The sequence below is a fragment of the Hyperoodon ampullatus genome (assembly GCF_949752795.1).
Source record: "Hyperoodon ampullatus genome assembly, chromosome: 10".
NCBI classification, from domain to species: domain Eukaryota; kingdom Metazoa; phylum Chordata; class Mammalia; order Artiodactyla; family Ziphiidae; genus Hyperoodon; species Hyperoodon ampullatus.
Window position 1 is genome coordinate 93522363 of NC_136923.1, and position 22085 is coordinate 93544447.

Consider the following 22085-nt stretch of genomic DNA (forward strand, 5'->3'; position numbering starts at 1 on the left):
CTTATCAATTTACCCCTTCCTTTTCCTCAGGCAGGGGCCTGGAGAGACCATCTCCCGTCTACCAAGGAGGCTTTCTCTCTCCAGCCAGACCACAGGCCCGTTTCCCATGCATTCTGATTGATAGGGCTTTTAAGTGGATTATTTATTCTCCTCTCTTCAGTACCCCAGTTCAGAACCATCAGATAGATGGAGATCAAAATGTAAGCTTTCTCCTGCAGAAATCCAAGTTGGCCTTTGTGCCTGTGGTAAGTGACCAATGGGCCTGTGAATGCTCTCAGCCATGCCTCTCCCTCCCTACTCCCCCATGTAGACTTTGGGACAGTCCACATGAGAGAAAAGGCTGTTCTGCAGAGCAAGCACATTTACCCACAATTGCTGGCCCACCCCGGACAGGGGCAGAGAGAGAAGAAATCAAGACGGTAAATAACCAGGACTAGACTTTACCTCCAACAAACTCAACAGCCATTGAATCAGCCAAATAACGTTTTTGAGCCTGCTACTTGGCATTGCACCACTGACAGTGAGCAAATAGACAAGGTCCCCAGCCTGTGGCAGCCAGAAGCCTAAGACAGACACTATTGATCTGCATAGGCAAAGCGAGAACAGGGCAACAGCTGTCACGCATGACAAAGGTAGCAAGATCCATGCATGGGTTAAACGAAACCGGCATGAAGTAGGTTGCTGGGAGGCTTATATATTGCATGAGGAGCGAGTTTGTTTCTGGAGCCAGGACTGAAATCAGGGGTGGAATCAATTGTTATTTCTGTCCAAGCACTTAGTATCCTTTCTCTCACTCCTTCTTCTAAAATAGCCTCTACAGGACTGGTGGGAATTCTCTAGTTCTTGGAGAATTGAGTAAACCATATTTTTGAGCATCTGCCATGAGCAAAGCATTATGCAAGCTAGAAGGTCCCCAATTCTGTGTCATTGGGGCCCAGGGCCCATCCACTTGCCATGCAGCCGACACCAAAGGCAACAAACCAGGCATCTCAGCCCCAGGCGCACAGCTTAGTGCTTTATCTGTGTCCTCTCCTCCCATGAATTAGGTGGCATCCTCCCCAACTTAAAGATGAGACTGAAACTGGGAATGATCGTTACTAACAACTAACATTTCTTGAGCATTTACATGCTAAGCAGCTTAGGCTCATCAGGACAGGGAGCTGCGTGGTGACAAATTGGTTGCGGGAACAGGCCCAGGGAGCCCGACTGGCCGGTTCAAGTGCTAGCTATGACCCCTGGCAGCGTGTGACTGTGGGCATGTTAACCCCTGTCTGTGCTTCAGTTGCACCATTGGTAAATGGGTAGTAACACTACCTGGTCAGTAGGGCTGTTACGAGGAGGAAAGGAGTGAATACGTGTGAAGCACTTAGAACAGTGCCTGTCTCACGGAGGGCACTCCATGGAGCCTGGTGAGCTCAGGAAGGGGTGTTTTACAGACAAGGCAGTGGAGGCCTATTTCATGAACACCCAAGGTCCCAGGCAACAGAGGAGGAGCTAGGACACAAACGCAGGTAGTCCGGCTTTAGGGACCAAACATTTACCCAGTACACCAGCTGCCTCTCTCACAGCTGTTACACAGGAGAGGCAAGAGCGACACTGTGGCTCCACTGCGCCCCGTAGAAATGCCGTGCCAGGGCCCCACAGATCGTCAGTGACGGAACTGTGATTCAGACCCAGATCAGCTCTACATTGCACTCCCCACACCCCCTCTCCAGTCTCCGTACCGCACCCGCTGTGGCTCCTGTGTGCAGCTGATACCCTCCCCCAAACGAGACTTTCCTAAGCATGGGGAGCTCACGAGGCCCCGCGTTCCAGAGGCCTTGGGGACCTGGTCTAACTTTCTGCAGCTCAGCTTTGATGTTTTTAAACCACCAACCGTTTTGAGCATTATCATATGCAAAACAGAGTATTAAATATTTTCTAATATAAAGAGAAATGAGCAGTTTGTTAGCTAGTGGAGGAGACAGGCAGGGACACAAGTAGCACAGAGGCATGAACGAGGTGAGAAGGACAACCGGAAGGGCCAGTGCTATGGCAGGAGCCCACCCCCTGTCACTGGGTCTCTCGTGCTGGAGTGGAGAGTGTCACAGAGCCTCCCAGGTCTGGGGGTGGGGAAACAGGCTGCTTCTCAGTCCATTCCTGTGCACCGAGGATCCAGAGCATTCTGGGATCACTGGGACCTCCCTCTACGGCTGCTGAGCTGCTTCAAGGACACCAGGGTCGCAGAACAATGCCATTTGGCAGATGGCAGAAGCTGCCTCAGGGAAGGAGAAAGGCTGGCTCTGCTGTCAAACCAGAGACAGAAAACATTTTCGCTGAGTTAGAGAAAGGGAGGAGTGTCCTTTTCTGTTTAGAAGCAGCAGATGGATTCAGTATTCCAGTACTTTCTGATCGTTTTGTAGGTCATACACCCTCTCGAACACAGAATGAGCTCTGTGGACCCATGCCTCAGAAAAAAAGAACTTGAGCTCATGCAATACGTTGCATAGCTTCTGGGGTTTCTTAGACCCTTTGGAAGACATCTGTGGATTCCCAATGGGTCCATAAATCCTGGGTTAAAAACCCCTCCTTGTAATGGGTTTTAAAAATGGCTGCAAATTCCTTGCTGTTCCTGTCACCTGGAGGTGAGGTCTCTGTCCCTTCTATTGAATCTGGGAAATCTTTGACTGCTTCCGCCAATAAAGTATGGTTTCCAGTTAGTTCATGAAAGGCCATGCGGTGTCTACCTAGTTCACCTAGGATGGTCAGTTTGGGGATGCTCCCTCTCAGAACCCAGCTCCAGGGCATGTGGTCAGGCCATGTGTAGGAGCTATGAACAGTTGAGCTCAGCTATTATGGGTTGAATTGTATCCCTCAAGGGATGTTGAAGTCTTAACCCCCGGTACTGGTGATATTTGGAAATAGGGCCTTTGTGGGTGATCCAGTTAAGACGAAGTCAGTAGAGTGGAGCCTAGTACAGTATGTCCCCTGTTCATATAAACAGTAGGAATTTGGACACAGAGATAGACAGGTGCGTGGGAGAACACCATGTGAATATGAAAACAGAGATCAGTGTGATGCACCTTCAGTCCAAGGAATGCCAAAGATGGCCAGGGAACCACCAGAAATGAGGAGAGAGACATGAAACAGATTCTGCCTCACAACCTCAGAAGGAACCAGCCCTGCCAACACCCTGGTCTTGGACTTCCAGCCTCCAGGACTGTGAGTCAATAAATTTCTATTGTTGAAGCCACCCTATTTGTGGAACTTTTAAATGGCAGCCTCAGGAAACTAATATAGCATCCTTGGGGTCATCCCTCCCCACGGTCCAGGTGGGAAGTAAAGAAGCCACCTCAGAAGAGGGATCTTCCAGATCCCCCAGACATTCAAGTCACCTGCAGCTACTCTGGTCTTCCCAACTGAGGCCACAGACATTGGAGGGTAGAGACGTGTCATTGCTACTGTGTCCTGATTGAGTTTCTGACCCACGGGATCCGTGAGCACAATATAAAACGGTTGTTGTTTTAGGCCACTAAGTGTGGGGCTGTTTGTAATGAAGCAGTGATTAACTGGAACGCTGTCTAAAATTCTCCTGACCTCGGACCACTCGAAATTATGTCCTCTTCCTTTTATGTCTGCAAAGAGAGCTCGTTTAATGAACTAATTTGAGCTGAATGTCCATGGTAATGGCATCATAGAACCTGAGAATTGGAAGGAAGCTTGATACTCACATTTAGGGAGAAACAAATTATCCATAGTCCCAACTTCATACAAATCAAACAGCCTTCATTTTCCCTTTCAATCCTTGTGCATACATAATTTGCAGATAGTTTATTCCAGATTCATTCAACATAGTTATAATCAAACATAATTTTCGAGGCTGCTTTATTCAACTTGCAGTTTATCATAGCATTTTCCATGTTGCTACATAGTTTTTATTATTTTAATTGGCTGCAAAGAATTTCATAAGTGATTGTACTATAATTTACTCAATCATTGTCCTTTTGACCAACATAAAAACCTTGATGTGAATCTTCTTTAATTGTAATATTTTAATCATTGTTCTAAATCGAGGTCGGCAAACTGTGGCCTGAGGGCCAAATCCACCCACCCCATTTTTGTACTGCCTGCAGGCTGACGATAGCCTTTAAAGGTTTAAATGGCTGGGAAAAAAAATTTAAAGCATAGTGTTTTGTGACGCTTGAAAATTATATCAAGTTCAAAATTCAGTGTGCATAAATAAAGTTCATTGGAACAAAACACACCCGTTCATTCATTGACATATTGCCTACGGCTGCTTTCCTAGTACAACGGCAGAGTTGAATAGTTGAGACAGACTGCATGGACCACAAAGCCTAAAATATTTACTCTCTGGCCCTTTACAGAAAACATCTGGGGAACCCTGTTCTAAATGTACATCGTCATCCCCTCACTCCACTCGGCATTCATATCTCTGATAATTTTTTTCCTCTGTCCAGAACCTTTTTTGCTCGTCTTTCTAGCTATCATTATTCATTTATTCAACAGTGATTTGTTAAACACCTGCTCTTTGTCTTGTCAGACGTTGTGGGGTATAAAGCTAAATAAGGCAAAATCCTTGCTTTCAAGGAGTTTACAGTTTAAGGAGACATTCAAGACAGAGACACACATCACAAAATTACAGGTTTGAAAGTCCTGGGAGGCACAAAGAAATGCTATGGGGTCCAGATGTGGGATAATTCCTAACAGCTGGGAACGTGACATTTGAGCTTCAGAGAAGCAAAGGGAATGGCAACCTGGGTAGAAAAACAACTACAGCCTGGGAGACTATTAGCATGTGTGTGTGTGGAACAACATGACTGCAGGGGAGATGATTATAGAAGCTACAGTGGGGGATCAGGCGGAAGGAGGGAGATGTAGAAGAGGAGAAGGGGTGGAGACGGTGGGGGAGAGAGAGGAGGTTGGGGTCAAGCTAAGACACTTGAGAGGGGAGAGGACAGGATATCATCTGACAAAAAAGAAAACCTTCAAGTTTAGAATCACTAATACTTTTATTTCCCTTTGGCCAAAGGCAGAGTAGACAGATACATTTTTTAAGTTCTTCTACGAAGCAAAAGAATCCATGCTCTATAAAACTTGAGAAATTAGAGATGCCAGTTAGTTACCCAGGAGTGGCACTTCTCATGCAGGTCTTTAAGATGAACTGTTACATCCCATAAGAAATAAAATTAAATATAAGAAGTCTGGATGTTTCCAGGAGGGCTTCTTATACACATCCTAGCAAGAACTCTTTTGGGCTTAACGAATGCCGAGCAGGATGGTTACAAATATACATTTTTTCACAAGGGTCTACATTCAGAAGAACAAGTAGCGTTTCATTCATGTATTTCCAGTCTTCATATCTAGATAATTAGTTGTTCCAAATGACCTTGCTTTTTGGAATTCCATCTTCTTTCTGCCTGAATATCCCCTCCTCACTTTTATCCCGGCTTCATTTTACTAATCAGAAGGGCTTTCAATATCAAGGCTACAGAGAGGGTCCCTTATACTAAGCCCTAAAGAAATCTAACACCAATAAATATATTAAACTTCTACAAATCTTACCCATTCTTTAAAGCTCGGCTCATGAATCAACTCTCCCAGAGCAGTGCTTCTCAAACTTTAAAGTGTGTACAGTGGACTGAGGATCTTGTTAAAATGTGGATTCTGATCCACCAGGTCTGGAGTAGTGCCTGAGACTTTGCATTTCTCATAATATCCCAGTCATACTGATGCTGCTGGTCCATGGATACTAGCAAGGGTCGGGATTATTCCAGCCCCCAATTCATCGTTATCTTGTAAATGCCAGTGGAACTCTGTTCTCTCGTATTCAGTCTTGTATTGTTTCCCACTTCATGAAAGTTAGTCTTAACTTCCCAGACTGGGAACTCCTGAAGGAAAGAATCGGACCTGATACGCATCTGTCCCCTCAACGTGCTACGCCTGTCGCTAAGCAGACTAGGCCCTCAAAGAGCATTCTGAGAATCAGTGAACAAGTCATCTGAGACAGCTCAGTGCAACCTGCAGTCAGAGAACTTAGCACTTGGGCAAAAGTACTAATTCGAGGCATTATCCTCACCACCACCCAGCAATCGTGCCTGTGGGGAGTAGGCATTGTTTCGATACACAGAGCAGGTACAAATTTGCAAGCCTTATACATGGATGAACAAGAAATGGAGCCTGTTTTTCTTTCCCATAACTGAATTTAATCATAATTAAATGATTCACCTTCTGCTTGATTGCAGAAAATATTATCTTGACCAAATTTGGGTAAACCCAATTACTTCTGGTTTCTCTGCCTTTTTAGAATTTCCCCTCCCCCTCTGTCTCCCCTATCAACCTTCCCCATTGGCATTCACTGCCACTGTCACCACTGCCATTGGTCTTCAGTTATCAGCTCTACCCTGCTTCCTCCTTTTGTCCCCTCTATGCCCAGGGGTCCTTTTTTTTAACATCTTTATTGGAGTGTAATTGCTTTACAATGGTGTGTTAGTTTCTGCTCTATAACAAAGTGAATCAGTTATACATCTGTTCCCATATCTCCTCCCTCTTGCGTCTCCCTCCCTCCCACCCTCCCTATCCCACCCCTCTAGGTGGTCACAGACCATGGAGCTGATCTCCCTGTGCTATGCGGCTGCTTCCCACTAGCTATCTATTTTATGTTTGGTAGTGTATACATGTCCATGCCACTCTCTCACTTTGTCACAGTTTACCCTTCCCCCTCCCCATATCCTCAAGTCCATTCTCTAGTAGGTCTGTTTTATAGCCATTTCATAGCCCCCCTTATAAGGCTCAAGGACTTTTAAGTTCTGAAAGCCTGCACCAAGGTCTAGTTTCAAGCAGGGAACTCCATAGGTGATTAGATCAAGATATTAGCCATGAACCTGCCACATAGCACAGGGAGGCGGCATCCTCCTTGCTTTTCAGGAGCTTCTCGTTAAGAAAAAAACAGAGAGTTCCCCAAATAAACGTGAGATTAGGTGAGTGAATGTATTTAGCAGTTGACTTGGTGTCTAAAGGTAGACTGAACAGTATAAATATGAAACTCAAGCTTCAGGGCTCCTCAGTTGCATAGCCCCCTTCCAAGACCCTGTTCCTGATTTGGTTTTGTTATCAAATTGGGGGTTCCACTGTTCACTGCTTACAAAATCAACATTCACAAATGTTGGTAGCAAAGGAAAGGTGCCTTTAATCAGAATGTCGGCAATCTGGGGAGATGGTGGACCCAACGTCCCCAAAAAACCACCTCTGAAGATTCTGCTGGGCCATGAAATCTTTTCAGAGGAAACAGAGAAGTCATCTCAGTTAATCATTGAGACGGGGGGTCAGAGTCATCACCACCCCGTGCTGTGTGCAGGTTTATGTGCAGATTTATGTTCAGGCCTGTCACGTCCTCATGATCTTTCTCCAGGTGTTACCTTGTTCACACAGTTCGGTCACATAGTTTGTTCGGAAGATTACTGAAGGGAATCTGGGAAGGGATCTGGTCGTCTGTTCAATACTTACTCTTCGTTTCTTTGATCTGTAGAAAGAACCGACAAGTTAGGCAAGGTATTGTGTAATTAAAAGATTTGAAAGGTGTGCTTGGGCCAGAGATGAGTAGAGCCTGGGGGCGCCTGGTTTCAGAGTTAGTTACCATATAGCTTTGCTAAAGCAACAAGAGAAGGGGCTTCCTGCCGAGGGCGGTTTCCTGCAAAGAGCTGCTTACCGGTTCTTTTTCTCAGAAAGGGCCCCTCAAGTTGCATAAGCTTCAGTCTGCACAAATCCTAGGTCTGCCCCTGGTGTATTGTTGAAGGCCTGAGTGTGATGATTGGTAGTGATGATATTGGTGAAGAAAGGAGTTCAGTGCGACATGCCAGGTGGACACGGGTCAGAACGCGCTGTGTTCCCCTCAGAACCTGATATTTCTCTTCTCCACCGTGCACGTCTGTGACTGGCCCCATTGTTCACTCAGTCTGGCCTCAGACCCCACGGTCACACCCGCCCCTCCCTTAGTCACCAGTGGAGTAGATGCCATCTCAGACATGTTTTCAGCCAGTGTCTCCTTTCCAGTCCCACCGCCATCACCATGGCTCAGGCTGCCGGTATATCTAATCCCAAACCCCCCATAGGCTGCCAGCCATCTCCTGGCCCCCTCCGGCCCCACCCCTTCTAGGCACCGTAACCTGATCTCCTCCTGGTTCTGTTTCTCTGGAGAACCCTGACAAATGCAGCATCTAAAACACGTTTATAAGATTAATAAAGCTGTAGTGAACAAGAGCGATCCTGTACATTCAGGAAAGTCTCTGGGCTGTGAGGGATTCGTTTATCAGGCCTCTGACACACGATAGCTATAGGAAAGAGTGTGGGCTTGGAGACTGATTTGGTGAGCAGCTGCTTGGTTGCCAGGAAGACAAATCCACTCAGTCCAGGCAGAATGAAGGGGATTGTTGGAAGGATACAGAGACCCTCCCTGAATCTATGGGCAGGAAGCAGAGCAGGGCCTCCCAGAAAACCGAAAGCACAGGGCAGTTTATCTTTCATCTCCCTGGTCTGGAGCCGCACCGGTACCCTCTCTTCCTGCGTGTCTTTTCTCTTCTCCCGTGGAAAGACAACTTGCTCTGCAAACTGCACCTCCAAATATAAGCACACTTGAAGGCACCGGGGGTTAGGACGTCATCGTATGAATGTTGTTGAAGGGGGGAACACAATTCAGTGCATAATACACCCCTTCTGACAGGGAATCTAAGTAATTTACTTAATCTGAGGTTCCTCTGCAAGAAAATGGGACAGTGTTTCCTTATATGATTTATATGGAGACTGAATAAGGGAATGGACATAGGCCATAAAATGATAACTATTCTCACTATTATTTTCTCTCCAGTGGGCAGGCAGGGCACCCACGTCCTGAGCTTCAGAACTGTCCTTGTTTGCTCCTGCCCTCTTCTTCTGTCATGGGTTAGTCACAGTCACTGCATATTCTCACCTTACATGGAATAAGCAGGATATTTTAAACATCAATTTTATTATCCAGTTATGTTAATGGTGCGTGAAATAACATGTGAAGAGCCCATTAAACGTTCTGAAAGTGTTTCCATTTCTTAAAAATGAGGGAATAATAAGAGAGGTCCACATAATTCATTGCTGAGGGGGAGAGAGTCTGACTTTCATCTTCAGATGCCCTTCTAGGAGATGCAACTTTCAGAACTTGAAATTCAGCGTTTCAAAAGAATTTGGGGAACAGCTGACCCTCCTAGGTATTATCCAGACGCATGTTTTTGATCAAGAAATAATTAACAGTGTGGGTAAAAAAGCACAGGAGTAAAACATTAGTACCTTGTAGTGGAGAAGAATTTTGATCCAAAATGAAAATTTTTTTCTTTCATCAAATTCTACTCTGCTGTCTGACTCATACCTCATCGTAGGACCACACTCTGTCAGTCCCAGTTATAACCTGCTTAGAAAAGGCTGAACGATAAATCCATAAACAACTTCTCTCCAGACCCTCCTTCCCACCACCCCAGCCCAGATCCTCTCCAGGGCTGGAGACTTAATACCAGCCCTGCCCTGGGCTCACAGGAACTTCAGGGAACAATGGATTCTTATTGCCTGTGCATGAACCTATGATGGCCATTTACTCATTTCTTCAGACGGTTTTATGTCCTAGAATTATAGATTCCTTAGAATAGTTTGTACACCTGGCTTCTAAGAGGACACCACACTCTCCTGTATTTCCTTCTACCACATGGGTCACCACTGCTTGGGAACCTTTGCTGGTTTCTCATCTTTCTGACCCTTTACCATCAGATACCCTAGGACTTGGACTTGGGCTTCTTTTCTTGTCTATTTACAGTCATCCCCTTGGCGCTTACATCCAATCTCACGGCTGTAAGTACCAGCTATAAAGTGACAACTTCAAGATTTAGCTCTCTCCCTCCTGGACTCCAGAATCATATGTCAAGCTGCTTACTGGGATGCCCAACAGGGATCTGAAATGTAACTTTCCCAAAATCAAGCTCCTGATCTTCTCCCACAGACTTGCTCCATCTACAGTATTTCCCATCTCACTCAATGTCACCTAAGTCCTTCCCATTGCTCAGACCAAGGCCAGGAACTCTGCATCTGTCCTTGACTCGTCTCTTTGTTTCATACCCAATCCAATGGCAAATCCTGCCAGCTCTACCTTCAAAATACATCCTGACTTACTCCTTCTCACCAGCTCCATGGCCCTTTCCCTGGCCCATGCCACAGTGAGGTCTCATCTTGACCACTGCTCTGTCTTTGCTCCCCTGTAGACTACTCTCCACACAGTGGCCAGAGGGATTCTTTTGGAACATAAGCCAGACCACATCAGTCCTCTGCTCGACCCATCTGTGGCTGCCATTTCAATGAGAGCAAAATCTAGAATCTGTACAGTGACCTCAAGGCCCTTTGATCTGGGCTCCCCACCATCACTTCTCCCACTCCCTCTCTTCCTCTCCCCTCCTTTCACTTTGCTCCAGTGACACTAATCTTCTGTCTATTCTTTAACCCATGCCAGGTGTGCTCCCTCCAGAACATCCTCCTGTTTCATTTACCTGGAAGGCATGTCCCACAAGAGCCACATGGCTGGATTCCTTTCAGCCTGTTAAGGACTTGATGAGATGTCGCCTTCTCTGTGAGGCCTTCACCATTCAAAATTACAGTCAACTCCGCAACCTGTACTAGACTTTCTTTTCCCCATTCCAGCTGTGTTTTCTCCTCTGCCTTTTTCACCATTTGACATACTAGATGTTTTCTTGCATGTTATATTTACCTTCTGTCTCTTACATTGGAATGTAACCTCCATGAGGTCAGGGCTTTGTCTATTTTGTTTACTTTTGTATCTCCAGCACCCAAAACAGATTAATCTATTGTATGGATCTATGAATGATTGTTGTTGCTGGAAAATTCTTTAGAGAATATCTAGTCCAACTACCTCTATTATATAGCTGAGAAAACTAGAGCAAATCCAATAACAATTTGATAAATATTACATAATTTGTTAACGGCAGAGCTGAGATTACAACCCAGGTTTCCTGACTCTGAGTCCAGCCTTTCATCAAGTAAAGTATCATCTGTCTTCTGTTCAAATGGATTCTAATGTTTGGGGACAGAGATTACGGTCTCAAATTTCTCTTTAATCATAGAACCCAACACAGTTCAAAATAATGGTAGATTTTAGGGTCACTAAACCAGTGGCAAATTCAAATTGTTAAGAGTATCAGAAGAGACGTTTTTCCATGAGCTTTAGGGGACACATGACCTGATTTATTAGTCAGCTTCTAACAGAGAGATGATAGTAATACCAATGATAGCCACCATGACTGAGTACCCACCACATAGCAGGTTTGTGTACACTAGGCAAGGGTAGCCATTTGTCTAATCAGTGTGCCCTCTGGAATGCCGATCCCAAGGCGAAAGCTTTCACCACTGGTTTAAGCAATTAAATGTTAGGAGGCCACCTCTGCCCGACTGCCAAGCCCCGTGCCATCATCCTTATTCCACTGATAGTGCTTCCTCCTCCTTCTCAGAGCTCCCAAGGAGCACATGTCTACAGAAGTGGGTCTTGGGGTTGGAGAGTTTAGAAGGAAGAATAAGAACATATTATGAAGTACCATTAGTGATGCCTAAATGGAGTGGACTTCAGGGGAGCTGCTAGTGAAGGGGAACCAGAACAGGACCGAGGGGCACATAAAGTGTGTTGGAGGGAGAGCAGTAATGGGCAGGTCCATGTGCTTTCCAGTCAAGTCTTGAGATGGGCAGGTGTCAGAGCCAGAGAGCTTGGTGAAAAACCAGGAGGGGGAAATGGGAAAACTGACGAAGTAAGACAAGGTTAAGGCCGTGATGACGAACATGTGACAGAACATCCTTTTACAAAGATCCTAGTGAACTGTGCTGAGTGAGGCGACATTTGAAAAGATGAATGCCAGGTGTCTGTTGAACGCTTGGCCTCTTTTACAACTGGCGTTGTAAACATTGGCAAACACATCCTTTTTTTTTTAACATCTTTGGAGTATAATTGTTTTACAAAGGTGTCTTAGTTTCTGCTGTATAACAAAGTGAGTCAGCTATATGTGTATATATATATCCCCATATCCCCTCCCTCTTGGTCTCCCTCCCACCATCCCTATCCCACCCCTCTAGGTGGACACAAAGCACTGAGCTGATCTCCCTGTGCTATGCAGCTGCTTCCCACTAGCTATCTATTTTCCATTTGGTAGTGTATATATGTCCATGCCACTCTCTCACTTCGTCCCAGCTTACCCTTCCCCCTCCCCACGTCCTCAAGTCAGTTCTCTACGTCTGTGTCTTTATTCCTGTCCTGCCCCTAGGTTCTTCGAAACCTTTTTTTTTTTTTTTTTTTTTAGATTCCATACATATGTGTTAGCATACAGTATTTGCTTTTCTCTTTCTGACTTACTTCACTCTGTATGACAGTCTCTAGGTCCATCCACCTCACTACAAATAACTCAATTTCGTTTCTTTTTATGGCTGACTAATATTCCATTGTATATATGTGCCACATCTTCTTTATCCACTCATCTGTTGATGGACACTTAGGTTGCTTCCGTGTCCTGGCTATTGTAAATAGAGCTGCAATGAACGTTGTGGTACATGACTCTTTGAATTATGGTTTTCTCAGGGTATATGCCCAGTAGTGGGATTGCTGGGTCATATGGTGGTTCTATTTTTAGTTTTTAAGGAACCTCCATACTGTTCTCCATAGTGGCTGTATCAATTTACATTCCCACCAGCAGTGCAAGAGGGTTCCCTTTCCTCCACACCCTCTCCAGCATTTATTGTTTGTAGATTTTTTGATGACGGCCATTCTGACTGGTGTGAGGTGACACCTCATTGTAGTTTTGATTTGCATTTCTCTCATGATTAGTGATGTCAAGCATCTTTTGCCATACCTTTTGGAATGCCTACAAAATGGTGGTGGGAACAGTAGGGTCTATATTTGAAGTTCAGTCAAAACTTGTGGAATAGAAGAATGACAATGGTGCATCAGTTCTACTGGCTTACCTATCTGTAGAGCTGTTGTATTCCTATTTTGGAACAGTCATTAGTGTTTGGAATTCTGATGGCTGCCAGGAAATTGTCCAGCAAGGCTTAAAGGAAGAGCAGAATTTTACCCTTGAAGGATGTATCCCTGGTACATGTTTTAAGGAAAGATAAACCTGAAAAAGTCTCTCCTTCCCATGATCTGGGCAGAAGGCTCATGTGAAGAATACATGCTTTCAGCTGAGAGAGACCAAAAATCTGTTAGATTTTAAAAATAGATTTGATTATGTGACTTACGTTTAAGCTCACTCCACCAGATTTTGGACTACTTCTTTGTATCTTGATATCAGCGGGAAATAGGGAATTTTAAATGATACCAAAAAAAATACCTAAGAGTCAAAGAAGAAAGCCCAAGCCAGCAAGGCAGAGGAACTGATGGAAACTAGGTGACCTGAACACACGAGGAAGAGGCAGCAGCAGCCCTGCAGCCCAGTGCTCTCCCAGGGAGGCCTAGTATGTCACCCCTGTGGACGGTGGGCCCTTCCAAGTGCCCTGGCATCTGGCCTTGTGCTCCTTCCCAGTGAGGCCCAGACAACATCTCATAAAGCTGGATCAACCCAGGAAAACATCAACAACTGTTTTTCAATCTATAATCTCAGGTGACACTCTTTAGGAATGCCCACTTTCTATCTTGTTGTTACTGACATGTCCATTGTGAGAGGTGAGATCCATGATTGGTCTACATTGGGTCACCCTTTTTCATTTCCCAGGGCTGCCTTTACAAAGTACCACACAGAGAGTGCCTTAAACCATAGATATTTATTCTCTCACAGTTCCTGAGGCTGGAAGTCTGAGATCAAGGTACTGGCAGGGCCATGCTCCCTGTGAAGGCACCAGGGAAGAATCTATTCCAGATCTCCAAGCTTCTAATAGTTCCTTGGCTTATGCATCATAACTCCAGTCTTCACATGGCACTTCCCAGTATGTGTATCTGTGTCTAAATTTTCCCTTTTCATAAGGACACCTGTCATACTGAATTAGGGTCTAACCTACTCAAGTATCACCTTGTTTTAACTTAGATAATTATATCTGCAATAGACCTATTTCCAAATAAGGTCACATTCTGAGGCACTGAGTGTTAGGACTTCAGCACATAAATTGGGGGTTGGGGTGGTATAAATTCAATCCGTAACAAGAACATTTAATTAATTTATTTATTTAAAAAAAATTTTAGGTTGGGTAGAACATTTAATTTATTTCCTGGTGTAAGAAATCATTTATCTTTAATTTTTAAAAAATTTTATACAGTTTTTAAAGATTACTTTCCATTTAGAGTTATTACAGATTATTGGCTATACTCCCTGTGTTGTACAATACATCCTTGAGCCTACCTTACACCCAGTAGTTTGCACCTCCCACTCCCCCACCCCTATGTTGCCCCTCTTCTCCCACTGGTAACAACTGCTTTGTTCTCTATGTCTATGAGTCTGTTTCTTTTTTGTTACATTCACTGGTTTGTTGTATTTTTTAGATTCCACATATAAGTGATATCATACAATATTTGTCTTTCTCCATCTGACTTATTTCACTTAGCATAATGCCCTCCAAGTCCATCCATGTTCCTCCAAGTGGCATCATTTCATTCTTTTTACGGCTGAGTAGTATTCCATTGTATATATTGTACCACATCTTCTTTATCCATTTGTCTGTTGATGGACATTTAGGTTGTTTCCATACCTTGGCAATTGTAAATAATGCTGCTATGAACACTGGGGTGCATGTATCTTTTTGAATTAGTGTTTTTGTTTTTTTCAGCTATGTACCCAGGAATGGAACTGTTAGTTCCTATGGTAGTTCTCTTTTTAGTTTTTTGAGAAACCTCCATACTGTTTTCCACAGTGGCCGTGCCAATTTACATTTCCACCAACAGTGCACGAGGGCTCCCTTTCTTCCACATCCTCGCCAACATTTGTTATCTGGTTCTTATTGATGACCGCCATTCTGACAGGTGTGTGGTGATATCTCATTGTGGTTTTGATTTACATTTCCCTGATGAGTAGCAAAGTTGAGCATCTTTTCAAGTACGTGTTGGTCATCTGTATTTCCTCTTTGGAAAAATGTCTATTCAGCTCTTCTGCCCATTTTTTATTTGGGTTGTTTGCTCTTTTGATGTTGAGTTGTATGAACTGTTTATATATGTTGGATATTACTCCCTTATCAGTCAAAGCATTTGCAAATAAGTTCATAAGAAAACACCACATAATGAAAATATTGGGGTTCTGTTTTACAGAGAATAAATATGGTGTAAGGTCCTAGTAGTAAAGCAGAAGGGAAGTCCAGGTTCTAGGGTGTTAGTAAGAGTACAACAGTTAGTCCCCACTCCCTCTACCCCTGGGTAAAGGCAACAAACTTCATCAGCATCTTTAACAAAAAGAGAGAGTTAAATCGTACTTTTGAAACAGGGTCTAAGCACAAGTCAGCAAACAACGGCCTGTGGACCAAATCTGTCTCTCCATCTGTTTTTTTTTTTTTTTTTTTTTGCGGTACGCGGGGCTCTCACTGTTGTGGCCTCTCCCGTTGCGGAGCACAGGCTCCGGACACGCAGGCTTAGTGGCCATGGCTCACGGGCCCAGCCGCTCCGCGGCATGTGGGATCTTCCCGGACCAGGGCACGAACCCGTGTCCCCTGCATCGGCAGGCGGACTCTCAACCACTGCACCACCAGGGAAGCCCTCTCCATCTGTTTTTGTTAATAAAGTTTTATTGAAACACAGCCCTGCCCATTTGTTTACATATCCTCTATGGCTGCTTTTGCACAACATCAACAGAGTGGAGTAGCTGCAATAAAGACTGTGTGACCCACAAAGCCTGAAACATTTACTATGTGGTGCTTTACAGAAAAACTTTGCCAACATCTGGGCTAGCACAAGGCAGTGCTCAGAAAAACAACCATCCTAGAGAAAAGGAAAATTCTAAGGAAGTAACACAGCATAGCTATTAGAGATTATCCAAGGCCTAGGGACCAGTGTGAAAGGTTATATAAAGTTCACCAGGGTTGGACTACCTCCTCAAGCATGCTGAGCAAACTCCTAAAAGGCCAGCCTTGGGGAACAAGTATCCCAAGATAGCAAAACCCTATGTTCTCTCTCTCTCTCCAATGATAAAAGATCATATTCTACGTTCCCTCAAGGCAAGGCCAGCAACAAAACCTTTTCACCCATGAGATTTAGTGTCTAATAAAACAAATCACCTCATTGGGAAGAGTAACCTGGCCCTTTCGTCTTGGTTTCTTCCTTGAAATTTTAACTCCTATGTGCTCTAGGGCAGTAGTTCCCAATCACTGAGGCTGGTCTTTGAGGAGCTTTCTCCAGCCCCTTGTGAAACAAGGAAAATAAAGTGGGTCTTTCACAGCACTGTTTTATTCCATTCACAATGCCATCCTTTCTTCTGGACTCTGTGCTCCCCCTTTGGGGTTCGAAGATGCCCCCATCCTGTATGAACTGATGGTGAAAGTGGTTGGTAGCTGGTGTATTTATTTATTCTCTCATGCCCTCACTTGACCAAAGAAAAAGCTGCCAGCCCAACTTACTTTTTAAAATTTTACCTGAAGATTTACAAGCCCTAAGTGGTAAACATCTGGGACACATTACTCTGGGAAGGGCCCGTGATAGCTCAGCTTTCCTGCACGAGGCACCTGCCGTCAAGAATTGGTGCTCTCGGGTGACTTACCTCCAGCAAATGCTGATGGTACCCCCGGCCCTCTGCTCCAGAATGGCCACTTGGCTCCCTTCCGTGTGGTCACACTGTCTGCTCGAAAGTCACAGAAACCCAACTGGGGTTAGCCTAAGCAAAAGAAGGAAAACGTTGGCTCATAAAATCCAGCTGCTGAAGGGACAGGAGGGGGCTGGCCCCAGGGCTCACGCGAACCAGGGTCTCTAGCCCCCCGTGACCACCTTCTCCATTTCTTTCCCCTCTTTCTCTGCACTCCGTCATTATTTCCTCATGAACAAGGGCACTTTAAGCAGCTCCAGGCTTCCCTCTCTACAGCTTTGGAAGCAGAGGAAACATGGTAGGTTTTGGTCAGCTCTGGTTGAAAAATCCCAGAGACATACTGTGATCAGCCTGCCTTGGATTACATACCTGCCCCCAGCCGAAGGATGCTTGGGTCCCAGAAGCCTCGTGGTTCCCCCATCACTCCCTGAGGTCTCTACTCAAATGTTCCCTTGTCAGTGAGGCCATCCCTGGCTACTCCTTCTAAAATGGTACTCCTCATCGCCCCTCCCCCCAAAATTCCTATTTCCCCTTACCCTGCTCTAGTTTTTCCCTTAGTGTGTATCATCTCCTAACATATACTTTACTAATTTGTTTATTGTCTGGCTCCTCCCACTAGAATGCAAGTTTCATGAAACAGGGATCATTGTCTGTTTTGTTTACTATATCCCAGTGTCTACAACAGTGCCTGGCACACAGGGGTTCAATGAATATTTGCTTATGGAACAAACAAATGAATGGCCTTGATTGTTAATCTCCCCTTACTAGACTATAATCCTCCCAGTAAGGTGGGAATTCTAAAATCTGTTTTGTTTTAATTGACAAATCCCAGTGCCTAGAAGAGTGCCTGACACCTAGAGGACCCTCACTGAATATCTGTTGACTTGAATCAGTGAATCGCTGTGACCATGGACATGGCCCCGTCATAGCCCTCCATCTCCACTGGCTACACAGCTTTATTGATTCATTTCCCAGAAGTGGAGTTCCATTGTGCATCATAAATATCCACTGTGCTTTCCTAACTTGGAGTGAGGTGAGCTTGAATTTGACATTCTAATGCTGCATAAGGTTATAGCCGGGTACAAAGCAATAAAATATGTCTGTCCACATGAACCACAGTACAGTGAGGATGGATACAATTGAGCCAGAGTTGACAACCACACTTGACAGAAAACACCAGGTTTTAAAGAAGTTCTTTCATCTTTCAGGCACTCCTATAACTTGCCAGGATCCTTCTGCACTTTTCTCAACCTTACAGTTCAAGAAAAACGCAGGTTTCGATTGATAAGCTGTTACACTACGCTGCCTATGTATTAGCTTTCATCCCTTATGTTACAGACGTTACGGTTTTGTTTGATTTTTTTAATATCTCCATAAGCACACCTTCTATTAAACCAAACCTTTGATCTCCCCCTACTCTGAATGTCTCCCTGTGACCTATTACCATGGAGATGATCACATACACCTCATTTCATTATGTAAACAGCAGACAGTTCTGTCCGCCTTAATCTCACAAATAGGCAGTTTCACTTTTCCCTTTTCTGCTGTAAGTTTTCATTTTAGGGGAATTTAGAGCACTTGCTTAAGGACTCAGATGTTTCAAGTCAACAAAGAAATTAAATTTCTCTTGATGAATTAACTAGACTCCTTCTAATTCAACATTCAATTAATTCGAATGTAGAAGAGATCATCTTTTACAAACTGGAACCCAAATTCACAAAGAGATCAGAGTTTCCATTTCAATTTAATTATCTGAAACTTATAAGTGCCTTATTAGAGTTAAGATGACAAAAAATATATATTTTTAAAATAAGAGGTATTCCCTGGAAATAAAATCTGGAGAATATTAGATGGCTGTCATAATAGCTGTTAAGTGCAGCCAAACAACTCAAAATATCTATCTTTCTTACTCATTTATGAGTAGGGTTGCCAGATAAAATACAATACTTAGGACATACTCTTACTTAAAAATTAACTGTAGTTTGTCTGAAATTCAAATTTAACTGAGCATTTTGTATTTTTATTTGCTAAATATGGCAACCCTATTTTTGAGACACAGTTGGCCATCAAATACTGCATACGCCATTCAAATTTTTCCTCGTTACCAGGAAAAACTAAGGAGTCTCTATTAGGAGAAAAGGGAGAGATGCCACTCGGGAACCAGTGGGTCTGCTGGGGGATCAGAGACCCAGCTCAGATCCTGGATGTTGGTTTCTCAGCACAACATAGAGCCACTAAAATTTGGTGTAGCAGCTAAAGACCCTATATCCAGTTTCACGCAGGATAGGAGTGGAGAAAATAGTTGTAATTAAGGCCTAGTGGCCAAGTGGTCCTTTCATGATATGGAGCTGTTTTCTAATGTACATTGTAACTCTTTTAATGTTGGTAAAGGAAATGCCACAGAATTCTCTTGGACTTGTGCTTCTGATAAGCTTCGGAGTAGAGTCCAGAGAACAGAGTTCTCGCCCCTACACTGTAACTAACTCACTGGGTGGGCTTGAGGACATTACTGGCATTTCGTGCCCCCCTTTGAGCCTCCTTTTACAGTTTTTTCCATGAAATGGGAAAGATACTGACCCTGTCAAACTTGTGTTGCTGTTGTTCTCAAATAAGATTGTCTATGATTGTCTAAGATGGTATAAATTACATGACTATTATACAGAGCATGCAAACATCACGTGAACACAAGGTCTTATTGTTATTATGACCCCTTTGTTGATTCCAAAGGTTGTTCAGTCCTGTGTGTGACAGGAAAGACCAGTTAGGGCGGGAGTGTGGTGGGCCGCCTGTCAGAACTGAAAGACCCCGTGGGTTAACATTCGACTCTTCCCACTGGGAGCTGGGACAAAGAGGTCTTGGGTGTTAGCAAGACAAGCACAATATCACAGGAGCAAGAGCACAACCTGCTCTGGGACAGCTCTCCCGGGTGGCCATGGGACTAACAGCTGCCATCCTCCCCAGGAAATCCTGTCTGCGGAGTCACCGAATTGCACCTCAGCAGGGCCTGTCAAAGTAATTCCAGTCACTGCAGTGAAACCAGATCCCTTTTCACTGATGAAGTCGCTAGTTGCCATTCTGAAGCCAGGAGACAATAGGTTATAGCCCTTCACATAACCAGTATCCTAGCCAGTAGCTCCTAAAAAAGGAGATGGGGCAAGGGAGAGAAATGTTCTGTTTCAAGGTTTTATAAGGTAATTTCTCTGTGTGCGCAAAGGACCTGAAGGGAGGCCAAGAAAGAGAAGGACTTCCCAGCTGAAGCTTGAACTCAGGAGTCTTTGTGGCCTTTGTCGTTTGGGGCTGGCGTACTGGCTGGGGTCCCTGTTAAATTCTGAATATTGATGAGAGACATTAAGAGCAGCTCAGCTAGCCCCTCAGAACCCTCTGCTTCCATGTCATCTGCCTTCAGTAGGGTTTCCCTGCTCTCCTTCCTTATTTTCTCTTTCTTTATACACCTTTAGTCACAATGGGGAGCTGGAAAAAGTATGTATATATTAGCACACGTTGTGTGACATCTTGTTGCTTAACTTCACTTGAATCAAATAAAACATTTTAATGGCTCTCCTTAAAAAAAAACCCTCCACTTAAGAAAATTAGGTTGATTTTATTTCTGCGTGGTCCTTATCTTCCCTTCTGGGTCTATAGCTCTCAATAAAATGATTCCCTACCTTTGCCCTAAATAGTGTATTTTATAATTCAAATTCAAAATATTCACATTTCCCTTTCAGTTACAATTATTTTTAAAATTCCACGTTGGTAGTCACTGGCAATCTGTAAAATAGTCGTTTCTATAAAATTAGATTTTTGTTTCTAGATATATTACATGTAGATATATACTGGAAAACTGATATTAATTTCAACTCATGATAATCTATCTTGAGTTACATATTCCTTAAAAAAATTTTTTTAATTTTTATTGTGGTAAAATGCACATAAAACTTACCATCTTAACTATTTTTAATTGAACAGATCACACTGTTGTACAATCAATCTCCAGAACTTTTTTCATCTTGAAAAACTGAAACTCGATACCCACAAAATAACTCCCCATTTGCCCCTCCCTGCAGCCCCTTATCTCTTCTAAGTACCCTATATATGTGAAATCATGAAGTATTTGTCTTTTTGTGACTGGCTTTTTTCACTTAGCATAATGTCTTCAAGTTTCATCCACGTTGTAATGTGTGGCAGAATTTCCTTCCTTTTTATAAGACTGAATAATATTCCATTGTATGTGTATGCCATATTTTGTTTATTCATTCATCTGTCAATAGACACTTGGGTTGCTTCTACCTTTTGGCTGTTGTACATAATGCTGCTATAAATATGGGTGTAGAAATATCTCATTGAGACCCTGATTTCAGTTCCTTTGGGTATATACCCAGAAGTGGAATTGCTGGATCATATGGTAATTCTACTCTTAATATTTTGAGGAAATGCAGTACTGTTTTCCACAGCAGCTGCATCATTTTACATTCCCACCAACAGTGCACAAGGGTTCCAGTTTCTCCACATCCTTGCCAACATTTGCTGTTTACTGTTGTCATTTTTTTTAGTAGTGGCCATCATGAAGGATGGATGGATGTGAGGTGGTATCTCACTATGGCTTTGATTTGAATTTCCTTTATGATCAGAGATGTTGAGCATCTTTTCAGGAATTTGTTAGCCATTTGTATATCTTCTTTGGAGAAATGTCAATCAAGTCCTTTGCAATATATATATATATATATATATATATACATTTCCAATCAAAGATACACTGACTACACACACACACACACAGACACACAATTCTAGTTTAAGATAGGCTGACATAAGAAACTTCAGTGTTAGTCTTTCTAAGATATTTCTGAAATATCTTTTAACCATAAATGATCAGTTCTTAAGATTATATTCACCATAGGATATATATCAATGAGTGTTATGCTTTCAAAGAGGAAATTCCAGGAAACTAGGAGAAGCCCAACCATTTTTCCAAATTCCTTCCCTTATACACAGTTGGCAGCTTCACCCTGAAGCTCAAGACATAATTCCCAGTTAATATGAAAACACACCCAGAAGGTCTAATACTTAAGTGCTGTTCTCAATCCGCATAAATGAGGCACTGTAGAGTAGGGTTTTTTCACGAGGTAGAAGGAAGGAAGCAGGGCATGAACAACCAAAGAGTTGAGGAAGAACTGAAATATAAGGCCATTAGGATGAAAACTGATAGGAAGAGCTCCTACTTATATGGTAGTTACAACATGCCAGGCATTGTTCTAGGTGCCTAGTATGCATTAACTTGAGATGCATACAAGTGTTTCTGTTTTATAAATGAGA